Here is an 8,129-nt window from a genome sequence, read left to right on the forward strand (position 1 = left end):
GAGCCAGGTACTGGTGCTATATCAAAATCTGAGGCTACTGGAAATAAATATTTTTAAGTAGGTAAAATATACATTTATGCAGGGTGTTATATATAACGGGATATAGTATATACTATGGTATATTGAAGGGGTGACAGTATATTGCTAAGTATATAAAGGAGGTATATGTGCATTATAATAAAAGTACATATTTATATGTATATGTTTGTAGCATTTCTATAGAGTTTATTTATATCCTCAACTATAATGTGCAGTATGTGGACATCGGCGAGGATTTTGGTATATAGGGCCCCAATTTAATGTTTGCACCAGAGCCGATTACCGTCTTGTTCCACCGCTGCAGCCGGGATAGTCGTAAAGTTGTTAAACTTATTACTTCACTGAGTAAATATCCAATCAGAATTTGGGTTGGTCCTTATATATGTAAATGATGGGCACTATGCTGTATACTTGAAAAAGGTGGACAGACACCGAAACGTCGTATTATGGAATTTAAAAAATCACCCTGTTTTTGAACACTATTTTGGAATGCTACTGCTTTCCCTGATTTAGATAGATATGAGAGATATAGATAAATAGATAGATATGAGAGAGATAGATAAATAGATAGATATGAGAGAGATAGATAAATAGATAGATATGAGAGAGATAGATAGATGTCACGGGTGCTCCTGCGACCCGTATCTCAGGTTGCGGGCTCACCCGTACCCCTCTGTACATGCCAGCGCGGTGCTTGCGCTGCTTACCTCTCTCAGCTCCTGATCCCGATCCTTGGGCCGTGCGCGCCGCTGAACCTAGGCTGAGACTCTCCATGCCGTCTAAATATGATGGAGATCCAAAGTTGTGCACGGGCTTCATTACCCAGTGCTCCCCGCACATTGAGCTTATGACGACACAGTTTGTCACGGAATGGTCTAAGGTGGCATTCATTATCAGCCTCCTCTCCGGGAAGGCCCTGCCATGGGCTACTCCCCTCTGGGACAGAGAAGACCCGGTTCCAGCTCCTTCTTTGCAGATTTCTGGTCTGTCTTTGAGGAACCTGCATGAGCATCTTCAGTTAAGACTGCACTGCTGAGGACTCATCTGTTGGTGACTCCGCGGTTTGGTTCAGTACTCTGGCCTCTGAGCTAGCCTGGAACGATGCAGCCCTGATTGTGACTTTTAAAAAGGGACTTTTGGGACAAGTTTAAGGCTCGTTGTCTGCACGTGACCTGCCGTCTACTCTGAGCGATCTCATCTCTCTGGCCACTTGGATTGATATCTGGTTTATGGAGCTTTCTGAGGAGCAACGTCTCAAGCAAGCGCAAGTCCGAGTCAGAAGTTTGCCTCGTCTGGCTCCTGCATCCCAAAGACTGTGTCAGCCACCTGCCGTGACCACTGCAGAGGAACCGATGCAGGTGGATAGAGCTTGACCGTCTTCCCAGGAAAATTCCAGGCGACGTCAGGAGAACCTCTGCCTCTATTGTGCCAGCCTGGAACACTTCCTTCAGTCCTGTCCACACCGTCCTCAGCATCTGGGAAAAGCATGCACCTAGGGGTCTTGGGAGAAGCGTCCCTAGGTGTGAACAAAGCTTCTCCATGTCTGAACATACCTGTCTTGCTCAGCCCCGGAACAGGTAATCAGTTTCAAGCCTCTGAATTCCTGGATTCCGGTTTGGCGGGAAACTTTATGTATGCTGCTCTGGTTTCTCAGTACCGTCTCCCTGTGGTCCATCTCTAGAAGCCACTGGTCATCTCATTAGTCAGTGGGCGGATTCTCCAAGACCCTATCCGGTACCGCACTAAACCCCTATGCCTACAAGTGGGGGTCTTGCACAAAGATTGACTTTCCTTTTACGAGTTAACCCGATGCACGTCTTCAGTTCTTCTGGGTCTTCCATGGTTGCAGCGCCACGCACCGGTGCTCGACTGGCAGATGGGTGAAGTTCTCCACTGGGGACCAGAATGCCAGTCATGTTGTCTGGAACTACCTTGTCCCACCTCCAACATCTCGCTTCTGGAGTCCTCCAAGCCGATCCATATGTGGACTTTGCAGATGTTTTTCAGAGAAACAAGCACAGACTTTGCCACCGCACATCTCCTCCACGGGGTTGGGTGTGCCCACTGTCTGTGCCCGAAACTGCTGTGATGTGGGACTACATGAAAGAGAATCTGCAGCGGGGGTTCATACATAAGTCCTCTTCTCCTGCCGGTGCAGGGTTCTTCTTTGTGGCCAAAAAAGGATGGGTCACTCCGTCCATAGATTAGTGTGGCCTGAACAGGATCACCGTGAAGAACTGCTATCCTTTGCCGTTGATCACAGAACTCTTTGAACGTGGAGCCAAGACCTTCACCACACTCCATGGGGAATATAACCTCATTCGGATCCGCAAAGGCACTTTGTCATGCCGTTTGGACTCTGCAATGCGCCAGCTGTTTTTTAGGAGTTTGTCAACGACATTTTTAGAGACTTGCTATACACCTGTGTCGTGGTCTATCTCGACGATATCCTGGTGTTCTCTAAGGACCTTGAGTCCCATCAGTCTCATGTGGGGCTAGTCCTCAGTCGTTTAAGAGCCAATCGCCTTCACGCCAAACTAGAGAAGTGCCAGTTCCACCAGAAGAGTCTTCCCTTCCCTTATCATCTCTGACAAGGGTCTACAGATGGATCCTGATAAGTTTTCTGCGGTTCTTCAATGGCCTTGCCATTCCCAGACTCTGGCCCCCGGAGGCAGAAGAAGCCTTCTCTAGTCTGAAGTCAGCCTTTGCCTCAGCCCCAGTTCTTACACGTCTTGATACGGAGAAGCCTTTTCTGCTGGAAGTTGATGCCTCCTCAGTAGGAGCTGGAGCAGTGCTCACCCAGAAAGGGCCCAAGGGTCGAACTCTCACTTGTGGGTTCTTCTCTAAGACCTTCTCCTCCGCAGAGAAGAATTACTCCATAGGGAACAGAGAGCTATTGGCCATAAAACTTGCTTTGGAGGAGTGGCGCTATCTTCTGGAAGGAGCTCCAGTCATCCGGTCTTTATCTACACCGACCACAAGAATCTCCTATATCTCCAGACTGCTCAGCGTCTCAATCCTCGACAGGTTCGTTGGTCCCTCTTCATTTCTCGGTTCAACTTCTTGATCCACTTTCATCCATCCGAGAAGAACCTCAAGACGGATGCCCTCGCCCATGCCTCTGATGTTGTTGGGGAAGAACTGGCTCCTCGTCATATCGTTCCCCCAGAAAGACTAGTTGTTTCTGCTCCTGTGGACCTATGGCAGCTTCCTCCTGGCAAGACTTATGTCCGACCAGCTCTCTGGAAGAGGATACAGATTTGGGGACATTGCTCTAGTGTGGCTGAGCAGCCTGGGGTGCAGAGATCTGTTGCTCTCATATATCGCTATTACTTTTGGCCCGATCTGGTCAAAGACGTTCGAGATTTTGTGAGTTCCTGCGCTTCCTGTGCCCGTAACAAGTCAACACATTTCAAGCATGCAGGTCTGCTCCAGCCGTTGCCAATACCCACTTGCCTGTGGACTCACATAACCATGCACTTTATTACTGATCTCCCATATTCTTCCGATAATACAGTCATCTGGGTGGTAATAAATCGGTTTTCCAAGATGTCCCATTTTGTTCCTCTGCCAGGTCTGCCGTCAGCTCCATACCTTGGCAGTCTGTTCTTTCTGCACATCTTCCGGCTTCATGGACTTCCCCTGCACATTGTCTCGGACCGTGGGGTCCAGTTCGATTCCCGTTTATGGCGGTCCATGTGCGGTCAACTTCAAGTGAAGCTGGACTTTTCATCTGCGTACCATTCGCAGTCCAATGGACAAGTTGAGAGGGTTAATCAGATCCTGGGCTGCTATCTCCGCCATTTTGTCTCCGCCCCAAAAGGACTACTGGTCCACTCTGCTGCCATGGGCTAAATTCTCCTACATTCTGAGTCTGCCGGTGCCACTCCTTTCTTTGTTGTTTATGGACGACATCCACGCCCACCTCTTCCTCTCTCTGTGTCTGCTGATGTTCCTGCAGTGGAAGAGTTGGTAGAAGACCTTAAGTCCATCTGGGAACAGACTCATCAATCTCTACTTTGGACATCCGCCACAACCAAAACTCAGGCTAATAAGAAATGCAGACTTTCCCCAGTTTTTTCTCCATGTGATAAAGTGTGGCTCTACTCCAGATATGTCAGGCTGAACTCCAAGCTATAAACTTGGGCCACGTTTCCTGGGTCCCTTAGAGGTGCTGAAGCGCATCAATCCCATGGCATACAAGCTGCTCCTTCCTCCCACCATGCGCATCCCAAACTCCTTCCATGTCTCCCTCCTAAAGCCAGTCATCTTGAACCGCTTCTCCCGACAGGTGCCTCCTCCCACTCCTGAGGTTGGGGCAACTGATGTCTATGAGGTAAAGGAAGTCCTGGATATGAAGTTGGTCAGAGGAAAGCAGTTCCTTCTCGTTGACTGGAAGGGGTTCGCTCCGGAGGAGAGGTCCTGGGAGCCTGAGGACAATATCCTGGACCAAGATCTCGTGCCGAAATTTCTCCAGCCTAAGAAGAGGGGGAGGCTGAAGAGGGGGTACTGTCACGGGGCCTCCTGTGCTCCTCTGTAGACGCCAGCATGACGCTTGCGCTGCTTACCTCTCCCCACTCCTGATCCCGGTCCTTGGGCCGTGCGCACGCGTCTCTAAGGGCGCGCTCGTGTCGGCTTCAAAAAATTTAAAGGACCAGCGCACCGTGAATTGGCGCTGGCCATTTCCCAGATGTTGGTCCCAGGTGTCGGCTTACGTCATCGTCCGCGGTGGTCCAGTGTGTATACTACCCCTGGAGCCTGACAATAGATAATTAGATAGGAGATAGATAGATAGATATGAAATAGATAGATAGATGATGGCCCAGTTCTTGTGGACTTGTTAGACATTGAACGAGAGTAACCAGTGCCGTACCTTGCTGGATACTCTTCAGACCGTCTTACCAGATCTGTTCCTTTAAGCAGCTCCTTTCCTACACTCCTATCCCTCACACAATGCTCCTTCTACATTGTTGATCAGTGCCACCAAAATATGAAAGGGATTATGAAATTGGCAGCTTCTCTTTACTTTAGACAGACTCAACCTTTCAACGGTTCATCATTTGACTTCTCTATAATCTTACACTAGTTGGTCATCACTTTCATGGATGTCCAACCAGTTAAAACAATGATCCATAATTCTGAACATTTTCCAGCAAATGTTGGATGCAAATTCTGTGGACAGTTTCAGGGGTGTGTACCTCCTTTTTTGTAACCTCCTTTCAACCAAGACCAAGACTGAGTTTGTGTCTGGTAAGTACAGTCAACCTTTGATTTATTTTCAGAAGAATCATGTCATGAGGAACATCAGTTTTCACATATCTTAGAGTTGGTTGTGGACACATCCTGCTATCCAACTGGGTGTTATCCCTGGACCTCTCCCTGTATAGGGAGGGATCACAAAACCACAACCTTTGGTAATGGTGGTAATGGTGGTGAAGGTGAGGATAGCGGCTGGTGGAGTTGACGTTGGGGTGAAGTACCAGGGGTCAGGCAAAATGTAGTCGAAGAATGTTTTTGGGGCAGGCGGCAGTCCAACAGAAGTCCTGGGTTCCGTTTCCCGAAATGGACTACATCGAGGTGTTGCCTCATGAAGGTGTTCCACCACTTTGGATATTCCAGCTTTTATAGTGACCACTTAGTTGACGTTGCCTCCATATAATTATTCCATCGTCTGTACTGCACACTTCGTAAGGGGAAGGGACTACCTTAGACCTCCTTATTCAGGGAGCAACTTGCTACTGCGTGGTACCACCATGTAGCTCCATAGGCACGACTTTGTCCGTGGTGGTGGCCAAGGCGTAGTACAAAGTTGTGAGGCAGAAGCGTGGTCGGGGACATGCAGAAGGTCGAAACAGGAAGCACAGGATCAGTCGGGGACATAGCAATAGGTCAGGACAGGCAGCACAGGAGTGAAGTCAGGAACGGAATCGAGGTCACAACGGGAAATTGCAAAGGGCAAGGAACACAGCTTTCTCTCAGGCATAGAGCACAAAGATCCGGCAGCGGACACAGGAAGAGGCTGGATATTTAACAGGACAGGCAGTTGGCCAGCGGCAATTATCGGCGCGCTGGCCATTTAAATTTCCGGAAGCCAGCGCACACACACGCCCTAGGAGGCGGGAACGCGTACCGGACCACCGGAGCTAGATTGAGGTGAGGTGAGTGAGACATCAGGGGTCCTGGGGAATGGAGAGGGGCATGGATGCGCCTGCTACCCGTGACATGGAGGAGCGGAAAACTTCTCACTTTGGAGCACAGAAGCTCTGAATGTTGTATCTTCTGGGTCCTAAGTAGTTATAACTTCTCCAGTATAGTTGACTTCTGGTGTGTGACATCTCAGGTGGTTTCTTCTTAAGGAAATTTCCTCTTACTAAAAGCAGATACTTTTGCCGCGATTCACTAAGATCGTGCTCCCGATATCCTGCTTGTGTCGCTTCCCCGCTCAGGTCCGACGGAGTTCACCTTCTTCTTCCTGGTGCATGTAAGTGCTTGGGCTTGCGACACAATTTGAAAGTTAAATCCTGCACTCAGTCCGAATCAGTCAGATCGTATGACGGCCCGCCCCTCGATTTGTCGCGCGGAAGCAGCACAGCTATGCCAAAATACAATCACGTGCGACACAATCCCAGCGCAGACACTTGCTAAATACCTGTCTAAGCTGTGTAATCCCCGAAAAAGGCGCACAGTCTGACGAAAGTGCCAACCACGACCCTTAGTAAATGAGACCCATGATGTTGAAGTATGTGGGCTTTTAGAAATTGCATTAGTTCTTGAGAAATTGAGAAGGGCTTTGATTTTGATTTGTACATTTGTGGAATTATTGTTGTCTCTTGCTAGTCCCTACATGTCTATGTGTCCTAGAGATCAGGCTGCACCTAAAATGCATGACCACTGATCTATAGGCTACCCACTACAATATCATGCCCTGCCTATAGGAAGGATACCCCCTATCCCCCATGCCCTGCCTATAGGAAGGACACCCCCTATCCCCCATGTTCTGCCTATAGGAAGGACACCCCCTATCCCCCATGCCCTGCCTATAGGAAGGATACCACCTATCCCCCATGCCCTGCCTATAGGAAGGACACCCCCTATCTCCCATGCCCTGCCTATAGAAAGGACACCCCCTATCTCCCATGTCCTGCCTATAGAAAGGACACCCCCCTATCTCCCATGTCCTGCCTATAGAAAGGACACCCCCTATCCTCCATGCCCTGCCTATAGGAAGGATACCCCCTATCCCCAATGCCCTGCCTATAGGAAGGATACCACCTATCCTCCATGCCCTGCCTATAGGAAGGATACCACCTATCCTCCATGCCCTGCCTATAGGAAGGACACCCCCTATCCCCCATGCCCTGCCTATAGGAAGGACACCCCCTATCCCCCATGCCCTGCCTATAGGAAGGACACCCCCTATCCCCCATGCCCTGCCTATAGGAAGGACACCCCCTATCTCCCATGCCCTGTCTATAGGAAGGACACCCCCTATCCCCCATGCCCTGCCTATAGGAAGGACACCCCCTATCCCCCATGCCCTGCCTATAGGAAGGACGCCCCCTATCCCCCATGCCCTGCCTATAGGAAGGATACCCCCTATCCCCAATGCCCTGCCTATAGGAAGGATACCCCCTATCCCCCATGCCCTGCCTATAGGAAGGACACCCCCTATCCCCCATGCCCTGCCTATAGGAAGGATACCACCTATCCCCCATGCCCTGCCTATAGGAAGGATACCACCTATCCTCCATGCCCTGCCTATAGAAAGGACACCCCCTATCTCCCATGCCCTGCCTATAGGAAGGACACCCCCTATCCCCCATGTCCTGCCTATAGGAAGGATACCACCTATCCTCCATGCCCTGCCTATAGGAAGGACACCCCCTATCCCCCATGTTCTGCCTATAGGAAGGATACCCCTTACCCCCATTCCCTGCCTATAGGAAGGACACCCCCTATCCCCCATGCCCTGCCTATAGGAAGGACACCCCCTATCCCCCATGTTCTGCCTATAGGAAGGACACCCCCTATCCCGCATGTCCTGCCTATAGGAAGGGCACCCCCTATCTCCCATGTCCTGCCTATAGGAA

The sequence above is a fragment of the Engystomops pustulosus genome, chromosome 5 (genome assembly GCF_040894005.1).
Source record: "Engystomops pustulosus chromosome 5, aEngPut4.maternal, whole genome shotgun sequence".
Taxonomy (NCBI): Eukaryota; Metazoa; Chordata; class Amphibia; order Anura; family Leptodactylidae; genus Engystomops; species Engystomops pustulosus.